Source organism: Neomonachus schauinslandi, chromosome 14 (assembly GCF_002201575.2).
Source record: "Neomonachus schauinslandi chromosome 14, ASM220157v2, whole genome shotgun sequence".
In the NCBI taxonomy this organism is placed as follows: Eukaryota; Metazoa; Chordata; class Mammalia; order Carnivora; family Phocidae; genus Neomonachus; species Neomonachus schauinslandi.
The window spans coordinates 72,743,502-72,768,859 of NC_058416.1; the positions used below are offsets into that span (position 1 = coordinate 72,743,502).

General features: G+C 52.2%; 1 protein-coding gene across 1 annotated transcript in view; it reads left to right on the plus strand.

Moving 5' to 3' along the window:
• Positions 1 to 2,074: 2,074 nt before the first annotated feature.
• Positions 2,075 to 25,358, plus strand: part of TPST2 (tyrosylprotein sulfotransferase 2) — a 48,508-nt gene continuing 25,224 nt past the window's right edge. Inside the window, exon 1 of the mRNA XM_021703422.2 lies at positions 2,075 to 2,134. The gene's annotated coding sequence lies outside the window, so the exon portion shown is untranslated. The remainder of the gene's footprint in view (positions 2,135 to 25,358) is intronic.

Sequence of the window (25,358 nt, forward strand, 5' to 3'; positions counted from 1 at the left end):
CTTCTCGAAAGTCTGCATCTGAAAAGTGCTTCCTGCTGGACTTTTGCACCTGCTGGTCTCTGTGATTCACACATCCTTCCACACTTCAGGCCTTAGTGTGAACACTCCTGGCCCTCCCTGCCTGGTCCAGGTTAATTCGCCCTGTTTCCTCCTCCCCAATTAGAGGTGTCCACTTTTTCATGAATGCTTGTTGAAGGGTCTGGTTTCCCCCTTGGATGCAGGGGCCTTGTCTTCCTGTCACCTGCTGAATCCCAGTGCCTGACACAAGGCTCTCAGGAGATGCTGTTGCTAGGTAGTTGTTATTAAACAAATGGTCACTATTCAGATATCTTCCCTTGATCTCCGTTTCTCCACCCACAAAGGGGCATTAGAAAATAGCCAGCAGAGGGGTGCCTGGGTGGCTCAGTTGGTTAAGCATCTGCCTTCAGCTCAGGTCATGATCCCAGGGTCCTGGGATCAAGCCTGATCAAGTGTCTGGCTCCCTGCTCAGAGGGAGTCTGCTTCTCCCTCTTCCTCTGCCCCTCCCCAGCTCATGCTCGCTAGTGCTCTCTCTCTCTCTCTCTCTCTGTCTCTCTCTCTCTCCAATAAATAAATAAAATCTTAAAAAAAAAAACCCACCCAACAGTTACTATGCAGTTAGTCATACAAAGCCTCTAATATATGTAGAACAAACACTATATGATACTGTTTTTCAATAACAGCCAGATTCATGGAGATGGGATTGCATATTGTCAGTCCCAACACTTTCTACCAGGGAGGCACTATTTACTGGACCCATGAATGAATTAATGAAGAGCTATGAATGAACGCATGGCTAGCCATGGGCAAATTACTTAATATCTGTATGCCTTGGTTTTCTTATCTGTGAGATACGGATGATAATAGACCTGTCACACAGGCTATTTATAGTTTAAATATGTAAATATAGGTGAAGTGTTTAGATAAATGCTTCGCACTTAGCGTGTGTCTGTGTTTGCTGTTATGGTTGAAACTATTTCAGAAATTTATTTAAAAAAAACGCAAACTGGGCGCCTGGGTGGCTCAGTTGGTTAAGCGACTGCCTTCGGCTCAGGTCATGATCCTGGAGTCCCTGGATCGAGTCCCGCATCGGGCTCCCTGCTCGGCAGGGAATCTGCTTCTCCCTCTGACCCTCCTCCCTCTCATGCTCTCTCTATCTCATTCTCTCTGTCTCAAATAAATAAATAAAATCTTAAAAAAAAAAAATAAAAAAAAAAAATAATAAAAAAAATAAAAAAAACGCAAACTTTTCACAATGAAAAGTAGCCTGTGTCCCTTCCTTCCCCTTCCTTCAATGCATATGCATATAATGCATAGATAGATCTATTATATACTCATTTTACAGATAAAGAAACAGGGGCACAGAGATGTTAAATATCTTGAGACCTACCAGCCTGGAGTTTTATTTTACTCACGTCTGTCAGGGTTTCTCAACCTCAGCACAACTGACATTTTAGGCTGGGTGTGGGTGGGTGCGGAAGGGGCTGCCCCGTGTTACTGCAGGATGTTTAGCAGCATCTCAGGTCTCTAGCCCCTAGACACCAGGAGGACGCCCCTGCACCCCAGCTGTGACAACAAAAAATGTCTTCAGATATTGTCAAATGTCCTTGGCGTGGGGCTGGGGGAGCAGGGCAAAATCGCCCCCTTCTTGAGAACCCTCATGTCTATGAATCCGTGTGATAGCCCCTCCCTCTGTTTTCCTTGTGTTACACACACAGTAGCACTCTGTTCAGGGTGTAGTCTTCTCTTACACCACTTCTCGGCGACCATTTCCACTTCGCTGATTACAGACAGGAGAGAACTTCTCTGAAACAGACCTGTCCCGACAGGAAGAGGGGTGAGCCGCCCGTCCTGGGGGTAAGCCAGCCCTCAGACCAGGACTTCCGGGGCGGGGTCAGCTCCCGGGGGCCGTCCCGCCCCTCTGCGCAGTCGGGGGGTGGCCCGCAGGGGCGGGGAGCGGCCGTGGGTGGGGCCGCGCTCCCGGGCCCTCCCCCGCGCGACGTCACGGCGCCGCGGCCCCGCCCCCGCGCGCGGGCTCCTCCCCCTCCCCCGGCCGGGGCGGCTGGCCAGCCCGGAGTCCTGGGCGAGTGGGGTCGCTTCGCAGCGCCTTTGCACGGTAGGTGGCCCTGGGGTGGCGCGTCGGGTCCGGGCCGCGGCCGCCGGCAGGGAGGCGTCTGCGAGTCGGCCTCGGACGCCGTGGAGCCCTCAGCCCGGGCGGCTTCTTCCCGGGCCCGACGCGGCTGCTGAGGCTCCGGGGCTGGGAGCTGGGCGGGAGGAGGCGCGCGCGGGCCGGTTCGAGGATCCGCAGACGCCGGGCGCCCCGAGCGCTGTCCGCGGGGTGCGGTAGAGCCCCGGCCCCCTGACCGCGCTTCTCGCCTCGGACCCCGCGCCCCGGCGGCGCTCAGCGTCCGTGTGTGTGTTGGGAGTGGGGGTTGGGGGCGACGGCGTGTCACCGCCGTCGGGGTCCCCGGCCCCTCCGCGGCGTGCGGGGACCCCCCGGGCGGGCTCCGGGACGCGCGGGGGGCGCGTGGAAGTTAACTTGCAACGCCGTGCAGTTGCGAGGCGTGTCCAGAGTGGAGGCGTTGGGCGGCGGAAATCGCTGGCTGAGGAGGGGGCCGCAGAGAGCGTGGGGTAGGGGGAGCCCTGGTGAACTTGAGGGCCAGCCGGGAGGAGGGAGCGAAATTCTGCCAGAAGACCCCGCCGCCTGGCAGCCTCCCCCTCTCAGTGTGAGCTGGACGGAAGGTGCTTGATAAAACAGACTGGGAGTGGCAGCGCGGGAAGGGGGGCTTGGTCACCCAGGCCTGGTTGCCGGACTTGGCAGAGTCGTTATTATTATGTGGGGCAGAAGTCGGGTCTGACTTTCTCACTCAAATGCCCATCCCCTCGGGAGGCAGGGTGGGGACCATCCAATGGAGTGCAGTCGTTACAAGGCACTGTGCCTATCACTTGCCCACTTCCCCTTTTACAGGTGGGGAAACTGAGGCTCAGAAAGGTCAAGTGCCCACGGCCCTTGTAGGTCCCACAGGTAGGATGTGGCAGAGCTGAAACCCACCCTCAGACGTCCTGACTTCATATGTCATGTATGGTTGTTGGGGAGGGGAGCTGTCAAACTCCTACTCATCCTTCAGAAGCCTCAGGCAGCACCCCATCCTGGAAGCCTTTGGCAGGCATTGTTGAGTGCTTCCTGTTTTGAAACCCACAGAGGTGACTGGCCCTTTCCCTCACTTATCAACCTCCCATCCTGGGCTGTGGACATCTGTCCCTGTACCCCATCTCCTATCCTTTCGTTCAGCTGGGTGGCCTCATGGTTAGGCCAGGCTTCTGGAGTTGGGCAAATCTCGGGGTGACTCACTCTGGTTTAGTAGTGATGTAGTCTGTGCGAGTCATTCCTCCTCATCCAGCCTCAGTTTCCATGACTGTAAAATTGGGTTTGTTGAGTCATTCATGAACCAATTTACCCTACTGAATCCCAGTTGTACTATTATTTACTCAGTGTGTGTGTTTAAATCACTGTATTTTTTTTTAAAGATTTTATTTATTTATTTGACAGAGAGAGAGAGAGAGCACAAGTAGGCAGAGTGGCAGGCAGAGGGAGAGGGAGAAGCAGGCTCTTTGCTGAGCAGGGAGCCTGACGTGGGGCTCTATCCCAGGACCCCAGGATCATGACCTGAGCCGAAGGCAGCCGCTTAACCGACTGAGCCACCCAGACGCCCCTATCACCGTATTTTTTAAAACCTCATGTAATCTCTTTATAGCAGCTTTACTAAGATCAAGTTCATATAGCCTATAATTCACGCTTTTAAAGCATTCAATTCAGCGGCTTTTTAGGATATTCACAGAGTGAATATTTTAGAACATTTTCATCACCCAAAAAGAAACCCTGGACCCATCTGCAATCACCTCTCAATCCCTCTCTCCCCAGCCCCTGGCAACCACTAATCTACTTTCCGTCTCTATGGATTTGCCTATACTGGACATTTCATGTAAATGGAGTCACGCACAATGTGCCTTTTGTTACTGGTACCTTTCACTTAGAATGATTCTGAGGTCCATCCGTGTGGTAGTATATAGCAGTTCTTCCTTACTTTTTTTTTTTAGTATCTCATTACTTTTTTTTTAACAGGTTTTTTTAAGATTTATTTATTTATTTATTTGAGAGAGAGAGAGAATGAGTAGGGGAAGGGGCAGAGGGAGAGGGAGGGGGGAAGCCGACTCCCTGCTGAACATGGAGCCAGACGCAGGGCTCGATCTCAGGACCTGAGCTGAAACCAAGAGTCAGACGCTTAACTGACTGAGCCACCCAGGCGTCCTGGTATTTCATTACTTTTTTTTTTTTTTTAATTTCAGTATAGTTAACATACAGTATTAGTTTCATTAGTTGTACTTCATTACCTTTTAATGGCTGAATAATATTCCATTGCATGGATATACTCTATTTAACCACTTCTCAGCTGGTGGACATTTGTGTTATTTCTGCTTTTTGGCTGTTGTGAATACTGCTGCTGTGAACATTTGTGTACAAGCCTGTGTGTGCCCATATGTTTTCAGTTCTCCCCGGTATATCCCTGGGAGTAGAATTGCTGGATCGGATGGTAATTCTGTGTTTAACCTTTTGAAGAAGTGCTAGGTTCCCAGAGCAGCTTCCCCATTTTACAGTCTCGCCAGCAGCAGATGAGGGTACCGATCATCTTAAATAAACATAGTCTCCGAATAGTTACAGTCTTTGAAATCACTGGCTTTGATGTGCTCGGTATAAATTATTTTCCAATACGCATTGAGTTAAATGCCTCGTTAGCAGAATAAGGAGTGTCCTGTGGGTCACCAGGAGCATCTCTGGGACCATCAGGAAACCAGAAATCCAGCCTGTGGAGCGCTTTGCCAAGGCGTGTGTGTGCTTGCATTGCTTCTGTAACAGGGGCGTAGTTGTGAGGGCAGTCTACCGGGCCCTGTGCGGGACGGGGGCACTGAGGAGCCCAGGGGCTTGCAGTGCCTACCCCAGGACCTGGTGGTGCCTGTTAGGAACCTGTGTATAGGAGAATGGAAAAGTAGGAACTGGCCAGACCTTCCCACCCCAGCTGCAGAGGCCAGTCCCTCAGCGGTGAAAGGGAGTCTGGTCCTGCCCGGGGCCCCACCCTGGCCACCTATGCTCATTCTGCAGGTGACCTCCCCTGGTGGCCATGTGGGGTGGGCCATCTGAGCGGCCTCAGGGAGTCACTGCTTGTTTCAGCCGACGCCACCCCTCCCTCGCCCCCCACTCCCAGACCTGAGACCCACAGTCCTGAGTTACAGAGGCCCTGTCGGTGCCCCTCGGGATATCACACAGACATCCCCTCCTTCCTCTTGGCATCGCCCCCATGCCTGGGACCCCCACCTCTTCCCTCACGCTCTTTGCCTGCTGTGAGGATGAAGCTGCTCGGGAAGAGCCCAGGTCAGAGCATGGCATTTTCATCGAAGAACCAAGTTTCTTGAAGGTCACCAGTTCCTGATGTTCTTAAGCCTGTCGTCTGCTGGTTCTGGAACCGAACCCGGCATCCCTCCGTGCGTTCTGGGTTCCCATGGAGCAGCCTTGTCCTACCTGGACAGCTGCTGTTTGGGAGGGCCATTGAGCTGGGCCTCTGGCACCTGTCACCAGCCCCTCCTGCTTTTATTCATTTATGCATATTTTCCCTTCCTTGTCCTTTTACAACCAGGCATTCCTGGATAGCCTGGGGAAATGGAAACGGTTCAGGAGACTAGGGAAGGGTCTCTGGACCTCAGTGTATCCTGCTGGGGAAATGGGTGTGGACTGAGTCAGAACTTGGATCTAGTGCCACCCTGGGATTGGTAAGGCTGTCAAAACATGTTATCAACACGACTTTGTGAATCGATATGTAGTAAGAGAGGTGGGTCAGCAGTGGCTGGTGGTAGTGATTTAAAAGCCCAGGTATGGCCCAGATGGCTCTGATCTGCCCTGTGGCACTGCAGAAACTTGTCTGGGTAACAGCAGCTCCTGGCCTCACCACCCTCCCCCTCCCTGCCACCTGTTCCTGCCATCTGCAGGGCCCCTTCTCTGCGCTCTGCAGCCACACACTCACCCTGTCTGGGGCCACTCCAGAGAAGGTTCTGAGATGCCTGCGCCCTCGCATGGCCCTTCTCTGGTCTTTTCCACTCTGGGTTGTGGCATAAGGAGGATTCATGGGAATGATTCATTGAGAATGGCCCGTGGGGTGGGCCGAGCCCCAGAAATTGCAGGGAAGGGCTGCTGGGGGCAGTGCCCACGTGCCCTGGGGAGCCGCCGGGGCTGCAGTCCCAGGGAGGAGCTTCATGTTATCCTGTGTGCTCAGATGGTGGGAGGCAAGCGCAGGGCAGCCAGCTCGTCTGCCAAGTGCATTCTTGCATCGACCAGACTTTTGACCAGGCTACTGTGGCCAGAAGGCAGGCTGGTGGCCAGAAAGTGGGCCTGGTGGCAGTGTGCATGCTCCAGGGCTCGCGCCTGCATCGGAATCTGGTTGTTCTGCTCAGCGGCTGCACGTTTGTGTTCCTCCCTTCCTGCTGCCATCAGTTTTCCCGTCTGCAGAATAGAGGTGCAGCTAGGACCTGCCTCCTGGATTGGACCAGAGGGGTCGGGGGCCAAGTGCTTACCTTGTTGCAAGGCAAAATGAGACGGCTCAGGGTCAGACAGGCTGTTGGAATCTTGAGTGTGTCCCTCTGGGAGCCTCAGCTTCCCCATCTGTCGGAAGGCCATAATTATAACTGATATCAACAGAGCTCACCAGGGACGAGGCAGTGTTCTAGGCGCTCTGTGTACACGAACTTGTTTGATCCTCCCAGTGCCCACAGGAATTGGACAAGCCGAGGTATGGAGAGGTGAGGTCATTTGCACAAGGGCACCCTGCTAGGAAGTGGGAGAGACAGGATTTGAATCCAGAGTCTACGCTCCTAATTACCATCTTACCCCCTCTTGATACCGTACCTTTTTTTTTTTTTTTAAGATTTTATTTATTTGACAGAGACACAGAGAGAGAGGGAACGCAAGCAGGGGGAGTGGGAGAGGGAGAAGCAGGCCTCCCGCCGAGCAGGGAGCCCGACGCGGGGCTCGATCCCAGGACCCCGGGATCATGACCTGAGCCGAAGGCAGACGCTTAACGACTGAGCTACCCAGGTGCCCCGCGATACCCTAACTTAATGCCCAACACATAGAAAATACTCGGAAGGTGTTGGTTATTATTACTGTATTATATTGTTATATACTGTTACAAATTATTATGTATTATTAATGGACGTTTATCCCTTTCCCTGCCTATTTGTCCACACTCTAACCTGGATGACAGAACAAGCAGGGCTCTTGGCTTGCGAAGTCCAGAATCCTACCCCCCAACCCTGACCCCTCCTCTCCCTCCCGTTCCCCCACACTCTCCTGAGCAATTGGGGCTGGGTAGGGGCTTGGAGGTAGCTGAGTCCCAGCTGGGTTTCTGAATTGCTGTGTGACATTGGGCAAGGTGCTTTCCGTCTCTGAGACTCAGTTTCCCCACCTGTGAAATGGGCAGGTTGGCCTGTAACAAGCTGCCAACCCATGCCTTTGACCCACGGGACGGTTTCTGTTTAGCTCCCATGGTGTTTTATTTTAAATTGAGCCAACATTCGATTATTTTTAGAGAATCATCCAATTTCCCACTTCTTTTGGGAACTCAGGAGCTTGGGCCAAACTGGAGTGGCCTGAAGATCCCTCTTAAATGCCCTGGGCCCTCCTGGTCATTGTAGTCCCCACCACACCATTCCCCACCATCTCATGCATGACCTTTCTGGCTCCCAGGGCCCTCTGGCCCAGTACAGGTCTTCACAGCTCTGAGGACACCCCGGACCTGCCTGGGTGGGTGTCACTTGAACACGCAGTTCATTGCTTTAAAAACAAAAAATTTTTAACCCCTGGTTTCCACGCTCTTCAAGAGTCGCCTCAGCTCTGCTTTTCTGGGACATTGACGATTGTCCGAGGCCTCCTGTTACCTGTTCTGTCCCTAGAAGCCTCGAGGCTTTTAACACATCAGGAGCTTGTCCCCATTCCACACTCCCTGTCTCTGGGCCCCAGGGTCCCACCTTACCTGGTTCAGGTCTCCACATAACCCACAGTGAGATATTTGGGGCCAGCGGAAGTCCCTCTGCTGTGAATACTGGCGAGGATGTGTCTGTGTCCCAGCGTATCTACACTGCTTGCCCGGCTCCGGGACACCATCCCATACCCTTTCTCTGTCCTCACAAGGGATCAGGGGGGCATTTGTTACTGACCACTCCATTTCCTGGAAACTGAGGCGCAGAGGCAGTCAAGTCACTTTCCCCAAGGTCACACAGGCCTGATGTGACAGCAGTGGAAAATTTGAGCCCACATCTGCCCAACTCCGAGGCCGCCTGTGGGAGTCATTCATCCATCCCATCGCTGCACAGATAGCCGCTGAGGGACGCCCTCCATGGACATCTGTAGTCACGGCTGTGGCCCCAGCACCTGGCACTGGGCCTGGGTGACCCTGGAGGACTCAGGAACTACTTGTGGAAAAGGGACGTGTGGAAGTTTCTTGGCTACATGCTGGGGTGCAGGATTTAAGAAGCCACCAGGTCCCCTTTTTCCTGGAGTTTACCCTCTAGTGGAGGCATCAGACAAGAAAAAAAGTCAACCACATCTCTGACCTGAGGTGCCTACCTAGAAAGTTGACAAACTACAGCCCCCGGGGCCAAGTCCGGGCCACTGCTTGTTTTTGTAAATGAAGTTTTATTAGAATATCCCACACTCCTTTATTTCCGTTCTGTCAGTGACTGCTTCTGTACCATAAGGACAGAGTTTACTGGTTCCCCAGAGACCATGAGGTCCAACAAAATTGAAAAGACTTTTTTTAAAAGATTTTATTTACTTATTTTACAGAGAGACAGCGAGAGCAGGAACACAAGCAGGGGGAGTGGGAGAGGGAGAAGCAGGCTTTCCGCTGAGCAGGGAGCCCGATGTGGAGCTCGATCCCAGGACCCTTGGGATCATGACCCGAGCCGAAGGCAAGACGCCTAATGACGGAGCCACCCAGGTGCCCCAAAATTGAAAATATTTATTGCTGGACCCTTTACAGAAAGTCTGGCAACCCCTGATCTAATTATCTCTTGGGTCCCTTTAAGTTATAGTATTTTGTAAGGCGATAGTAAAATAATGATTGCCATTAATATTTGAGTGCCTGCTGGATACTTAGCTCTTGGGGCTTCTGCCTGAAACTTTCCCACACAGCTCAGGGAAGGGTTTGTTTTGATTTTGACTGTCCATGGGCATCAGGGGGCCTTCACTTCTTTATTTAGTCTGTTCTCCCATTTAGTCAACGAACGGGGCCGGGTCCTGCGAGGATGTGGGCAGTGTCCCACCCTGTGCATTCCTGTGGAGGAGGCAGGCCAGAGGGGTCATACAGGGTGCTAAGTGCTTTTTGGGGGGCATACTGGGTACTGGGATGGGAGGCAATCAGGGAGGGCTTCCTGGAGGTATTGGGGGGGGGGCTACAAATTGTGCCAGTAGGAGTTGGCTGGGTAGAGGAGGGCAGGAAAGGTGTTCCAGGGAGAAGGAACCACGGGTGCAAAAGTTCAGAGCTCTGTGACCCCCGTGGCCTGGTAGGTCTGCTCGAATTTATGGCTTCCGGAAGTTGATATGTGCGGGTGGGGGTGGAGTAGGGTGTTAAAATTGGAGGTCAGCAGGAGTCGAGTCACAACACAGGGTCCAGTTGCTACCCTGGAGGACCTGGGTTTCCCCCTGGAGAAAGAGTTTTCCTTTCCAGGTCTCCCTCTATCCTTTGTGGACTCCCAGGAGAGTCACCGCTGGATGCTAACTTAGCGGCTCCTGTTGTTCAACACAGAGCATGCCCCTGCTGGGCTCTCCCTCCACCCCTCCCCCTGGGCTCCCTGGGTGGCCGCCCCCAGCTAGGGGGCTTAAAGATTGCTTCCTTTGCATTTATTTTTGCAGTTTTTTTTTAAATTAAGGCGTGTTTTTCATTTAAGCCGGTGGGTTCTGGTTTCCTTTGAAAATGTTATAGCAATATTGAGTTCACTGAACAAAAATAGGAAACAGGTGAGAGTAATTGGGAAGGTGGCCCTCAGCAGGTGGGAATTTGGGCAGCCCTGCCAGGGGGTGGGGGGGGGGGCTCCCAAGGGGCCAGGCTGGTACGTGACCTTGCTCTAAAAGGTTTGGCTCCTCCCTGAAGCCCCAGGAGCGTTGACCCGAGGGGTGGGGAAGGACACGGAGCTGAGGTTCTGGTTGCAGGCTGTTCCCAGGCTCCCCTATCTAGCTCCTGCTCCCTGCGTCTGGCTGGGTCTCTATTTTTGTCTCTCCCCGTCTCCTTCTCATCCCTATCTCCCTCTGTTCAGGTTTCCCTGACTCAGTCTCCCCCATCGCTGTCTCTCTATCTCTGGCTGGCTGGCTCTCTCCATCTGTTTGTCTGCCTTTTCCCTCCCCCACCTGCACTACTTCCCCTCCACCCCCCCCACCCCAGCTCTTCCTTTATCTCATTAGAAACTCTCTGTCCCACTTCCTCTGGCTGTGGGTGACATCCTGCCCCCAGAACCTTCGGAACCGAACCCTCACAGAGGCGGGGGACTCCACCACCACCCTCCCCAAGGCGGTGTGGAAGTAGGTGGTGTGCAGATTCCTGGCAGGGAGGTGGAGGCCCAGGGAGGTCTGGAGGCCAGCGGAGGCAGCACAGCACTGCAGGGATTCTGAGTCCGCCTGCCCCTGGGGCCCCAGAGTGTGGGGATGGGGGGCAGGGCAGAGGTGGGGGCGCGGAGGGCAGGCCCCGGGGCTGTGGGGGAGGCGACAGGAAGCCTGGGTAGGCAGCGAGGGGATAGAGTGCAGCTTGGGGTTTAACTTGGTTTGGGGGTTCAGCAGGGGGCTGTCACCTGGGGCAGAGGTGTTGGTTACCCTCCTTCCGGGGACTCCCCCTGAGTCCACCCACAGCAGGTGCGTGGCCCCGCGGGTCATTGCATTTCCTGCTGTCTCAGTGACCCTGGGCTCCCTGGGCGGGCCCCACGCTGTGTTCACAGCCCCACTGACGCACACAGTAGGTCGGCAGTGCACCTTTGTTGGCTAATCTGGGGGAGAACAGCAATATTAGAAAATGAGTTGAGCCTCTTTCTTAGAGGGCTCAGAGACTGAGGCTCAGAGAGTGGAGGTGATTTGCTCAGGTCATGAAAACAGATTTGGAGTACAGAACAGGTCTGGGTTCCCCAAGGTGGATGCAGCACAGGGAGAACATTTAGCTGGTAGGTCCTCTGGTGGCCCTCTGTGGGTGTCCCGTGAACACCCCCTCCTAGGAGGTGGGGGCACTGGGGTTTGAGGCTGGCTCACCCTCACCCACCTGCTGGGGGAGTCCGGGCAAGTTCCTCCCCTGAGATCCCTGGGGGTCTCTACTTTACCCTCCGAGGGAATGAAGAACAAGGATCCTGAGAATGGCAGAGGGGGTCGGCTCGGTGGGGTCAGAGGTCACTGACCTCACTATGCTTGCTCTCAGGCAGGGGCAGTGGCTGCCTTAGCCTTGGGAACCTCGCTCAGTCCTCTGGTTAGATGTTGCCCTGGATCACGAGGATACCATTATATCACAAGGTCTTCTGTGACTTAGCTGGAAAAACCCAAAAGGAGAAGAAGACATGGATTCCACCCTCAAAAGCCTTCACTAGCTCCCTATTGCCTACAAAGGAGTGGGGGGAGTCCCCCTCATGGCACTCAAGGCCCCGCGATCTGGCTACCGCCTTCCTCTCCTACCTCCCTCCCCTCTTGAGCAGGTGTAGGGCAATGTAGGGTAGCACCTTTAAGCAAGCAGCAGGATCCCCTGGAAGGCCAGCTTGCTGCACCCCATACCCAGAATCCACTCCCCCCTCCCACTCATTCAGCAGGTCTGGAAAGGGACCAAGAATTTGCATTTCTAATGGGTTCCGAGGTGCTGCCAATGTGGTCTGGGAACCCACTTTACAAAGTGGGTTTTAAGCATACTCTAAAAACCAGACGGTGTAGGAGCAAAAACCTGCTCCACCACACGCCTTCTGTGAGCTCTCAGGCAAGGACTTTAACTGCTCTGTGCCTCGGTTTCCTCATCCATAAAATGGAATAATATCCGCACCGTTCTGATAGATCAGTTGTAAGGATCAATTGGACTTAGTACGCCTAAAGCGCCTAGAACAGTGTCTGGACACGAAGTAAGCAGGCAGTACGTGCACGTTTGCTATTATAACCACTCTTGCTATTGTTATTATTTTTTTTTTTTAAAGATTTTATTTATTTATTTGAGAGAGAGAATGAGATAGAGAGAGCATGAGAGGGGGGAGGGTCAGAGGGAGAAGCAGACTCCCTGCTGAGCAGGGAGCCCGATGCGGGACTCGATCCAGGGACTCCAGGATCATGACCTGAGCCGAAGGCAGTCGCTTAACCAGCTGAGCCACCCAGGCGCCCCGGCTATCTCCTTTCATTCTGCCCATTATCCAGTTACTTGAACGTCCGTTTCCTGTGCCAATCCACAGACTTCTCCAGATCTGACTTCTTGGGGCTGCCAGTGGGTGGCAGGTTCCTAGTGGGGCTGGGACGGTGGCAGGGAGTGATGGGCACAGCCAGACGCGTGGTCGGGAGCCCATGTTCTAGAGGGTGAGAACACCCAGGGGTGTGCTCCTTCATTGAAAGGTGATTACTTACTGTCACTTCGCCCAGCTCTGCTCTTTGGGGACCTTCTCCACTGGGGGCTGGGGACAGAAAGCCCAGATGAAGGGGGTAATGAGGACTCCAGGGAGCTGCATCTGCCTCCCACCATTCAGTTCCCAGATCCCTGAATAGCTAAGACTTGCCCGTTCCTGAGCAAACAGGTACACGTTTATCTTTTTGCGTGTCGTGTCACTGAAATCTCACAGTGATGTGAGGCAGGCATCGAGAGGAGCCCTGATACTGTGGGAAGGTGGGGCTTTCTGAGTCCGACACATGGGAGTCAGAATGCCAGCTGGCTGGTGCCCAAGCTATGAGACCTTGGGCCAGTTACTTCCCCTCTCTGGGCCTCCGCTTCCTCACCTGTAAAACGGAGATCACAGTCATGACCATCTCTTGGGTTGCCAGGAAGATGATAGATAAGGTTTTCTGGTGCCCGATGCATAAAGGTGCTCGGTGATTGACAGCAATAAGGATTATGTCGTTCACCCATTTCACAGATGAGGAAACAGGCTCAGAGAAGTTCAGGGACTATCCCCCCACCTGACCCTTTTCCTGGTGATGTCCAGGCAAGTCTGCAGATAGAAATACTTTCCAGCAAGGTCCCAAGCATCCTCGGAACCCAACGTGTTTTCCTGTAGGAAAAGGCTGTTGACTCACTCCGAATCTGGAGTTCCCCCGTCCCCAGAAGACAGTGAAGCATGAGGAGCTGCCCCTTCTTCCTCATGGCTTTTGATTCGTTAAGTGTTCTTGTTCTGAACAGCTCTTGAGGACTTTGAAACCCTGGCTCTTCTGCCTGCTTCGGGAGTAAGTGAGGTAGGAAACTCTCCTAGTCCCGGGCTGTGTTTGTCTGAGACGGAGACGGGGGCAGGTTAATGCTTCGGTAAACTAGGTGCCCAGGTAGGAATGGCCCCAGAACCAAGCCTGCAAATTGTGCTCCTAACCACCCCCCCCCCCCCCCGTCCCACCTCTGTCCAGACCCACATGTCCACCTATAGTATCGACAGGGGATGAAAGCCGAATGCCGCTTGGATGAACCATAAAAAAAGGTGTAGGCCTTCTTATCTGGGGACATTACCTCCCACAAATGGTTATTACTTGCTTGCTTTGTTCTTGGTCAGGCCTTTCCACATTTGGCCATCGGCCGTTGCAAAACCTCCACAACAAAGAAGTGGAAGGTGATGCAATCAAAAAAGCCATAAACTGCAACTGGGAGCAGGGGGAGGGGGAAGTTAGCCAAAGACTTTCTGAGCAAAATATATGGGAACAACCTGACTCTTTTGTAAGCCAAAGAAATACATGGGAACAAGGTGACCTTTTTGTAGGAGTTGGCTTCCCAAGTAGAAAACCCATTTCCATGCCCTTGGGGCAGATGTGCAAGTGATTAGCTGGCTCCAGCCATTACCCTGAGTCCTTGTATAAGACTGGAGATCGGTTTTGCTTAGTCTTATCAAAACATTAAAAAAAGAAAAACCATTCTGGGACCTGGGAGAAGACCACAGAGTGGTACGCATGCAGAGGTCAAAAGAGCCTATTGTGTATCTGCATTTATTGGGTCAGGTAAATGGAAAGTCTGGAGGTGATCACCTTCAGGTATAGCTGGATCCAGGTGCTCCAGTGTGTCAGGACATGTCTCTTAGATGGGCTTTCTTCGGTGGTAGCTTCATTCTCAGGCACGCTCTCCCCAGTAACACTTCCCGGCATACATCCTCCTAACATTAGCAGTCTTGGCTGCAAGAGAGCCATTTCTCTAGTAATTCTTGCAAATCCTGGGATTGAATCCTCTTCACCCACCTGGGGTCTCATGCCCACCCGTGAATGTCTGTACCCTTTTATTGGCCAGCCCTCCATCACTGGTCCTGCGCATGGGATCAGTCCCATCCCGGTCACAAGAACTGATCCCGGAAGATCAGAGAATGCATGCTTGGCAGGTAGTTTGACAGATACCCATGCCAGTGACAGAGCAGAAATAAAAGGGAGAGGCAGGATTTCTACCCTGGAGGGAAAAATGGAGGCAGACACTGCCATTCATTGAGCATTTACTCTGCTCCAATATAGTATTAAGGCCTTTATGTGTGCTTAGTTGCTGTTTGCCTTTTATAGATAAGAAAATGAGGCTCAGAGAGGCTAAGTGACTTACCTAAGGTCACAAAGCTAATAGGGGAAAATTCAAACTCAGGTCCATCTTCCTGCAAAACCCATTCTTTCACCACTCCCTGATACCTGAGGACACTTACCGATCAACAAAGTGAGCTCGAAAAATAAAATATGAATGCCTGGGGGTGTGCCAGGCTCTGTGTTAAGGGTGGGAATACAAAAGAGAAAAATTTCAAAAAGCCTGCAGGGCCCCTCAGCCCATGAGCTCTCCACAGTCAAGTGTGGGAGATGAAGGGGCAAACAACAATTACTGCAGAGAATGGTGAAGGATAGGCAGAGGGGACTGTGAGACATAGGAGGTGTTTAATCTGCGTGTTGGTGGAAGGTTTCCTGGAAAAGGTGATGCTTGAGCTGAGGTAATAACAAACAAGCCAAGATAAATTTGGGGAGAGGGTACATAGGTACCTAGTAGATAGGACTCTTGATTGACAAAGACAGAAACCCAGCTCCCACGGAATTAAGCAAAAAAAGTACATTTATTGGCTCATGTAACTAAAAAGTGGAGGGGTAGGGATGGCTTCAGGTGTGGCTGGATCCAGGAGCCCAACTAATACCAGGGAGTCATGTCTCTATCTCTTGGCTCCATCGTCTTGGGTTGGCTTCTCAGGCAGGCTCCACAGGTGGCGACCAGAGATGTCCCTGTACCTCCAACCCCACACCCTACTTGCTTAGCCTCCCCAGAAGTTCCTGCTGAAGTCTCAGGCTGACTTTCATTGACCTAGAATGAGTTATATATCCATCCCTGAACTAACACTGTGGCCTGGAAACAGAACACGTAATTGTCCAGGCCTAGGCACATGCCCATACCTGGAATCTTAGATACTGGGAAGGTGGTTAGGAAAATCAGGGGTGTGTGGGATCTATTGGGTTGGCATCTATCCATTTGTCTGGAGCACAGGGGGCTGATCATGAGGCCCCCATAAGCCATGTGGAGAATTGCATCCTGGGGCTCCTGGGTGGCTGAGATGGTAAGAGTCCCACTCTTAATTTTGGCTCAGGTCATGATCTCAGAGTCATGAGATCCAGTCCTGCCTCTGGTTCCACGCTGGGCATGAAGCCTGCTTAAGAGTCTCTCTCTCCCTCTCCCTTTGCCCCTACCCCCCTTCTCTCTCTCTCCCTCTCCTAAAAAAAAAAAAAAAAATTGTACCTTAAGGATAGCAGGAAGCCTTGACATGGGTACTGTTGGAGAGTTGCAGGGGTGGAGGCAGGGGGACCAGGTGGGAGGGGGAGGTATTCACATTGTTCCTGTGAGGTGCTTTCTCTTTGCAGCTTTGATTTGCATTTCCCTGATGGTCAGCGATACTGAGCCGATATTGAGCCATCTTTCCTGTGCTTGTTGGCCATTTGTAGATCTTCTTCGGAGAAATGTCTGTTAAAGTCCTTTGCCCATTTTTGAATCAGGTGGTTTGGTGTTTTGTTTTTAAGTTTCAGAAGTTCCTTATATAATCTAGTTACTAATCCCTCATGAGATACGGGATTTGCAAATAGTTCCTCCTGTGGGTTGTCTTCTTATTGTGTTGATGGTGTCTTTTGATGCACAAAATGTTTTAATTTTCATGAAGTTGTTTCTTTTTTCTTTTGTTACCTGCGCCTTTGGTAACATAGCCAGGAATTGGTTGCATGGCGGTGTCTTGAAGGTGAAGTTGGCAGGAGTTGCTGCTGGGTTGGATTGGGGTGGGAGAGCGAGAGGAGAGTCTTGCTTTTGGCTGCCTTCAAGCCTTTGGGCCTGAGCATAGTACACTGCCACCAAGTAAGGGTGGAACATATTTGGGGCGAAAGCCAGGCGATCAGCTTTGGGTGTGTTAAATTTGAGGTGCCAGCTCAGCACCCAAGTGGGGGTGACAAGGAGGTGGTTCTTGCCAGAGTCTGTGTTGAGGACAGAATTTTGGGCTGGAGGTGTTCATCCAGTAGGAATCTCTTGCTAGCTGTGCCAGCGTGTTCAGGTTTGGTCCAGCATCAGGAAGGAAAAAGCCTGAAAACATTCTCCCAGGGGGGACGGAGAGAGAAGAAGACAAGCAGACATCACCTTCTTGGCCTCTCATCGGAAGCCAACCCAGCCTGGCTACTCCTTTACTGAGTGTGGGTTTGGGGCAGGGGTGTGTGCCAGGCACTGGGCTGCGGGTGGCACGACCGGAGGCCTTGGCTCTGTTGATCTTTCTGTTCCTGGGGCCCGGCACCAAGCCTGGCCCCGGGAGAGCGCCTGCTAGCGGCTGTCGATAAAAGGAATGAATGGAGTCCCGTGTGTTCCTCGGTAGCAGATGGGAGGGTGCGTGTGTGGGAGGATGCCCGGCCAGCACCGCCATTCCTCAGCGTCGGACAAAGTGTGGCTCTTTAAGACTATTTTTAGTGAAGTCTGTCATACGTACAGAAAGGTGCATACATCGTAAGTGGATGAAGATCAAGAAAAAAAGCATAGGACAAACAATGAATCATGGAACACTACGTCTAAAACTAATGATGCAATGTATGGGGATAATATAAGAATAAAAAAATTAAAAAAAAAAAAGAATTAAGTTAAAAAAACAAAAAACAAAAAAACAAAAAAAGGAAAAAAGCATAGGCCTTGCACCCCCTCCAACAAGATGCCTGGTACCCCCTTCAGTCAGCCCTCCCCAAAGGGTAGCCGCTATCCTTAAATCTCCTATTAGAAGTTAATTTCGCCTGTCTTTGTACTTTATAGACGTATAAAGTACTTTACGTACATAAAAACGCAGATGCTCTCTTTTGTTTTGTTTTTGTTTTTTTTTTTCCTCAGCATAAATCTGTGAGCATCATCCAGATTGTTGTGTGAAGTTCTGGCTTGTTCTTTTGCCTGGCTGTTCAGTATATATATTTATTTATTTGTATTTACATATTTATTCTCTTGTTAATGGGCATTTACCGTAGTTTCTAGTTGGGGGCTTTTGCAAATAGTGCTGCTGGGAACATTTCGATATGTATTCTTTGGTGAACAGTTAGATGCACTTCTTTTTTTTTTTTTAAGATTTATTTATTTGAGAGAGAGAGCCGCAGGAGGGGTGGCCGGAGATAGAGAATCGCAAGCAAGGATGAGCGCTGAGCCCAATGCAGGGCTTGATCTCACAGCCCTGAGATCATGATCTGAGCTGAAATCAAGAGTCGGATGCTTAACCAACTGAGCCACCCAGGCGCCACAGTTTAGATGCATTTCTGATGGGTGTGTACTTAGCAGTAGAATTGCTCAGTCATAGAAAAGGTGCGCATTCAGCTTTTGGGTTTGTTATGTCATTTTCCCAAAGGGAATTGCCAGGTTCCCCTGTCACCTGAGCATGAAAATTTTGGTTGCATCACATCCTTGCTAACACCTGGTGTTTTTTTTTTTTCTTTAAAGCTAGTCACATGTATAGTGGTCTTATATTAGACTTTTAATTTGCATTTATTTTCCTGATGGATGACAGTGAGTGTTCATTTAGATGATCTCTTCTATGAAGTGTATCTCTTCAGATTTGCCCATTTTTCTCTTGGGTTGCCTATTCTTATTGATTTCAAAGAGGTCTTTATATATTCTGGTTACAAATACTTTGTGTTATTTATGTATTGCAAATGTCTTCCGTTTATAAGTTCTTTCAGTCAGCAAGAGGAAGAACTGGGCATTTCAAGCCTCAAAGTCATTGATTTGAAGACAGGGCAAGCCCTTCACCTGTGTATGCCTCAGTTTCCCTCTCTAAACCCTGCAGAGTATTTATCTTTAGCCCAACGCTTGCTGTGTAAATGGAGCTGTGACTGTTATTAGCACCTTTGCAGGGATGAAAGAACCCCCTGAACTAAAACAGGCAAAACTCACCCTGTAGGGGCTTTTTCAACCTAAGTCATTCCTGTTTCTCAGGTCAGTTCTATAAATATCGATTAAGCACTTACTATATACCATTCTCCAGGTTAGGCATTGAAAGTACAGCACTGAACAAGACCCAGTTCCTACCCTTGGAGGATGTTGCTCCGGGGGTGAGTGCTTGGGGGCTGCAGGAGCCCCGGGGAAGCGTTGGCTGAGCTAGAGCATCACGGAAGGCTTCCTGGAGGAGGCGAGCGTCATGGGGTTGAGCATAGTTGAGTACGCCTCTTGTGTTCAGGTACACGCTTGGGTGCCTTCTGTGTGCCAGGCCCTGGTTCTCAACCACAGGTGATTGCGCCCCCAGGGAACACTGGCAATGCCTGGAGATATTTTTGCTTGTTGCAACGTGGTTGGGGGGGGCGCTACTGTCGTCTAATGAGTAGAGGCCAAGGGATGCTGCCCAAATGTCAGTGCTGTGGTTGGGAAGCCTTGAGCCAGATAGTTGTAATACTGTCCAAGGTTACAGTAAGGGGGGGTGATCAGAGGGACTGGGAATGTCACCCCAGCCAGAGGATGTCAGAGAAGCCGTCGCAGGAGGGGGAACCTGGAGCTGAATTTTGGAGGGTTGTGAGTGGGAACTGGCAGGAAGCGGGAGGTGCCTAGGAAGGGCCCTGGTGAATCACGGAGATGCAGAGATGGGCGGTCTGCGTGCTTGGGGGTTTTACCCCCAAGGGCAGGCCTGGAAAGGGGGTGGGAGAGGTTTGTGGGGACCGATCACCGTCAAGGACTTTATCAGCCTGTGTGTCCCCCCCCCCCCCCCCCGGAGCTATAGGCCACATTTAGTTGCTGAGCCCTTTCAGTGTGGCTAGCGCGGCCGAGGAACTGAGTTTTTTATTTCAATTTAACTTAAATTTAGATCTCAAAACAGACATTTGATTCCATTCCTGGGAAACTTTTAAGCATGTGTGGAACTATTTCGGGATGCGAATGTACGTTTTCAACTGTAAATTTTGTGAACTCTAAATACAGATCAGATATGCCTACTGAAAAGTTGAATGTACACCCCAGATTTCAGACCTAGTACTAAGGGAAATGTCTCATTAATCTTAATTTTTATATTGATTTTAAACGATATTTATATTTTATGTTGACTTTATTTAAATTTTCATATTGATTAACGGTAACATTTTGGATAGGTTGGGTGAAATGAAATCTAGAACCAAATTTCATTTCACCGTTTTCTTTTTCATGTGGCTTTTTTTTGTTGTTGTTTTGTTTTTTTACGTGGCTTCTGGAAAATTGAATTCCACGTGTGGCTCACCCTGGATGTCATCTGGACGTCACTGTTATGAACCCTGGGGAAGGGCTGGAATGTCTGGCCGAGGCTGAGGGCTCATGGAAAGGTTTAGGCCGGGGAGCGACGGTGGTCAGGTTTGCATCATTAGTTACACCCTCTGGCCACTGTGGTGAGAGAAGATTCTAGAGGATGGGATGAGCCTGGCCATGGGGAGACTGTATAGCCTGAAAGGCTTGAGCTGGGGCCACAGAGAGATGCCGTGATGCCCCAGACAGATAGTCCACAGGCAGGTGACCAGGCTGGGCCCAGAGGAAGGAGGAGCCTTTGGGGAGGGGGCGGGCACATCCCAAGACTGACCGGTCCTTCAAAGAGGCCTCACAGCTAAAAGACCGCAGGAGTAATGTTGGCTGCCGCGGATCAACCTGCTGCTTCTGCTGGTCTCCTCTCCAGACACCTGCCAGCCCCAACCTGGTCCTCCCCTGCCACCCCGACTGCAGCCCGCACCCCGCTCAGGTTTGAAACCCCACTTCCTGCTTCCCTGTCCTGCTCTCCACTGCTTAGCAGGCTGTGTGACCTTGAGCAAGTGGCTCTCCCTCTCTGAGGGCTGCCAGCTCAGCACGGCCTCACCCCTGTCGCACCGAGGGCATAGGCGAGATCTGTGATGCCCACGGATGATAGATCTTCCCGGGTTGGATCTTTGGAGGGGTGATAGTGTGGAGCCCTAGGGGAGGGTGGGCATGGCACCCTCCCGTTCACTGGGTGGATTCTCATCTCCCATCTCTGGATTATGTCCCCGCTGCACTGCTTTGGAAGCTGAGGCTCAGAGAGGTGAGGGGGCTTGCCTAAGTCCACATAGCTCAACAGGAGCAGGATTCAGATGGGGAATGCAGACCTTGTCAGTGCCAGGCCACCACTCCCATGACTACATCTCAGTGTTGGATCAAGGGCAGGGCGCTGGGCTCCGTGTCCTCATCTGTTGGGTGGGGTGGACAGCAGTGCTGACTTCGGCGGTTGGCTGCGAGGAGGGAGTAATTGAGGGAAGCAGCAGAGCGCCCGCTCCAGATGGGAGACAGGCCTCCCGATAGCGCTCCCGTTTGTTGGCTGATCCCTACGTTCCGTTCCTCCCAGCTGCTCTGCAGTGAGTGATATGAGCCCACTCTCCGGGGAGGAACCTGGGGCCAAGATGTGCACCTAGTCAGTCAAAGCTGGGACCCCAGCCAGCACCTTGGCTATGACTCTAGGGCCCTTTCCCTCCCCTGCACGGGCCCTGTCCTCACCCCAGGACCCCGACATTACCTCTAGTGCTTGACGAGGGCAGGCCTGCCCTGTCCCCCCCTAGCCTGGTCCACCGTCCCGGGTGACTGGACATGAATGGGCACAGGGCAGCCTCCCCGGGGGACGCTCACGGATGCCCAGCCCACAGAGCCTGTTCCTCGGGAACTTTCCTTCCCTTGCTAGGTGAGCTGTAATCTTTCCGCCTTCCTGCTTTGAGTCGTGTGCCAACGGCCAGAGTGGGCGGGCAGGAAGCTGTCAGGGAACCTGCCTGGGGCATGGCCAAATTCTAAGAGCCAGAGCTGGGCTCTCCCAGGTCACCAACCCTGGGTTCTGGTTGTCTCAACACCTTGTTCAGCCTCATAGCTGGAAAAGGGAGGAGCCACCAGCCTGACCGAAAAGCAGCGTCTGACACATGAAGTTGGTACAGAAGGGGGACCTTGCAGACGGCTGGCCAGAGGGTCTTTTGGGGGCGCTTTGGCAGTTGCTGCTGAGATCTGAAGATGCCTAGCCCCCAGCCAGCCGACCCCTTTTTACATAGCTCCCTAGATCTGTGCTGCGCAAGTTTTAAGGTGCACGGGAATCCCTGCGGTCTTTTAAAATGCAGATTCGACGTGGAACCTCCAGGAGGGACTAGCAGGCTTCCAGGGAGCCCTAGGGGGCCTCTCAACGTGGGCGCAGGGAGGCCTGTTCCTGTATAATGGGGTGGGTTGCAGCAAAGATGAAAACAGCCTAAATGTCCCGCAGAGAGGCTTTGGCCCTGAATGGTGGGCCATCCCTGCGGAGGGGGTGGGGATGGGGATGCCCTGGAGCAATTAAAGGAGGGAGGACGATCCAGTCTGATCCATATGATCCATATGGGTCTCGTTTTCTGTGAGGTTGAGCACCCTCTGAGTGCGGGGGCTTTGCTGTGTCATTAGCTGATGCGACCCATGCTAGACTGCATCTGGCTGGGCTATAGGGCACACACAGTAGGTGCTCAAGCAGTGTTTTCTGGATGGCAGAACCAATGTGCTGGCATGGAAATACCTCCATGACCTAGCATGGACCACACAAGTTTCAGAAGGATGCGTGTGGTCCGGGGCTTCTCAGCCTTGGCCACCCTGGCATTTAGGGCCAGATGATTGTTTGGTGCGGGGTTGGGGGGGGGGCCTGACCTGGACATCGTAGGACGCTTGGCAGCATCCCTCGCCTCTACTCGTGAGATGACCCCTACTCGTGACAACAAAAGCTGTCTCCAGACATTGCCAGTTGTCCCCGCAGGGGCACAATCGGTCCATGGTGGGGGTATGATGGCGTGTGGATGGAAGGAGGGGAGGACGGGTGTTCGGGAGGGTGGGAGAGAGGCTCGGTGTGATGTCCATTCAGATACGGTTCGACTGGGACCCCCTGGAAAGAAGGGCAGGCGGCCCCTCCCCAAACCCATCAGTAGCAGTTGGAGACTTGGCTCCAAAGAGACTTAAGCTTTCTCTATTTTTTAAAAAATATGGAGATGATACCTGTGACTTGTATACTTAAGTAAATTTTAGAACTAGGAAGGATACAAGGACTTTTTCTAGAGTTGTGAGGGTTTAGCTTGTGGATCACTTGATGTTCACTGGCCCAACTGGCGCCCAGGGAGGCCAGCAGAACTGGAAGTGGCGGGGGTGTGGCTTGTGGCTGGTTTTGCTCCGCAGCACTAGCAGGATGGCCTAGGATGTGGAGCCTGTGACCGAGGACCTTGGCAGAGAAGGCCCCTGTAGATGGGCACTAGCTGCCAGGCTTGGGCAGCTTCAGAGTCATCTTGCACATCTCTTGCTCAAATACCTGCCATGGCTCCCTAGTACCCAAGTCTGAATTTCCTTCCTGTGCCTCCTGGGTTATTATTCCATGCCCTTCAAAGGATTTTCCATGACATAACTAGATTCCAAATACTAATAATAGTGATAACTATAACAATAGGACCCAGAGCACCGACTGTTTTCAGGAACAGTACAAAGTGCTTTCCATGCATTATTTTATTTAATCCATATGGAAACCATCTGGCACTGCTGCAAGTCTGATTCTCATTTTATATATGAGGAGACTGATGCCCACAGTGGTTGAGTGTCTTGCCCAAGGTCACGTAGCTCCTGGCCCTGCCGGGATCCTCAGCCTGACTCCAGAGCCAGACTTTTAATCAGGAGGCCAGCCTACCTAATCTTGTTAGGAGAATGAGCCAGCACGATGCCCACAGAGAGGAGGCTGGGTGTCTGGAGACCTGGGCCCAGGCCTAGCCTGCTCTATGACCTTGACCAGACTCTGCTCTCTGGGCTTGCGCTGGGCTTTCTCGAAAGGCTGGCTCTATAATCCAGGGCTGAAGGTCTCCAAATTAATGCAGCAAGCCTAGAAATCACCCTGATTTCATTTTTCGCTTCTTTTCTTCTGTATCACACCATTGATACACATCCCCTGTAGGAGAGTTAGAAAATTCAGGGGGAAGAAAAGGAGAAATAAATGAAGTTCCAGTTAGCATTTTAGGGTGTGTCTTTCTAGAGTATTTTTCCAACATAAATACTTACCAGCGTGGGATCAGCCAGTCTCTCTGTCACCTAATTTACCTCGGATGTCTTGCAGGGTAATGAATTTTTTTTAAGATTTTATTTATTTATTAGAGAGAGAGAGAGAGAAAGAGGGGGTAAGAGCAGAGGGAGAGGGAGAAGCAGACTCTGTGCTGAGCGCGGAGCCCAGTGCGGGGCTTGATCCCACGACCCTGAGACCACGACCCGAGCCAAAATCAAGAGTCAGACACTCAACCGACTGAGCCCCTCAGGCGCCCCCAGGGTAATGAATTTTTATAGGGTCACATCCAGGTCTAGTGTGGTTATACCATGGAATGTTTAATGAGAATATCTAATTAGAGATGATGATAATTTAATAGCTGGCGTTTACTGGAATCCTTCTCCTGCTGGGTCCTGCCCTGAGCACTTGCCTCAGCAGTCATCCCAGCAACCCTCCAAGGCAGGCCGCTCAGCCCATTTGACAGATAAGGACAGTGAGGCTGTTGCCATGAACTGGCCCCAGGTCTCATGGCCCAACCTTGGCAGAGCCGAATGTGGACTGGGTCCCTCCTGAGCTGTCCATCCATGCCCTTAACCACTGTCGGGCCATCCCGCCCCTCGCCTCATCTCCCGTGTTCTCTTTGAGGCGGACACGTGAGCTGGGTGCTGGCCAAGGAAGGAAGGAAGACCAATTAGGAGAAGCCATGGTGGCCTGCAGTGGCCAGATCTGCAGCCCTGGGGAGTGTTCCTACTCGGTATGGCCCCTCCTCCTGGGCCAGAGAGCCACTTTGCCGTGGGAATTTGTCAGAGCCGTGTGGGGTGAAATCCAGACTGGCTTAACCGACAGATTTCCCAAGACTTGAGTGTGTGGGTGGCCGGAGCGCCCATGGCTTCCCGTCCTTAAAGAGTTTCTGGGATGCCTGCTACCGGGCCACCTGCTGTGATCAGCCTGAGCGGTGGAGCCCTCCCGTGAGCCTGAAAAGCTATTTCCGTCTTAAGGTTCAGAGAGGTTAAGAGCCTCGTCCAAGGTTGCCTTCAGGGCTCTTGTCATTGAGAGCCGGGAGCGTGGCGGCATCCTGGGATGCACGTACTGGGGGCCCAGCTTGAGTCAGGGCATGGATAAAACACTTTGGAGGTGTTATTTTACTCCCTCCCCACAGTCCCAGGAGGTGGCCGCTGCCTGTTCTCATTCTACAGATGAGGAAACTGACCTCTTCTGTCCTTTTTAAAATGCTAACCCTGAGCTCCTTTTCCAAGTGAAATCTTCCTTGGAACACCCCCCTGAGGTGTTGCATCAAAGAAGGTTCTAGCCATTGAAGCTGGATGTGGGGCAGGGAAGGGAGCCTCAGAGTTCAGCCACCCCCTGGAAGTCAATGGCGGGGAAACTGAGTCTCAGAGAGGGAGGAGGCATGTCTTGGTGGCACGGCGCTTGGGCAGAGCGTGGAGGATTAGAAGCCCCTTCCCCTAGTCCTGGGTCAGGGAATGTTACTCCGTGCTCTGCCTTCCAGGCTGGTGGGCCCCGAAGGCCAGAGACTGGGTGTCTAAACTTTAACGTGCAGGACCTGCGGTTTGGATACAGACAAGCCTGCCCTCTGCTCTTTCTCAGTGAAGCCTCCACCTCCGTGAATCCTCATG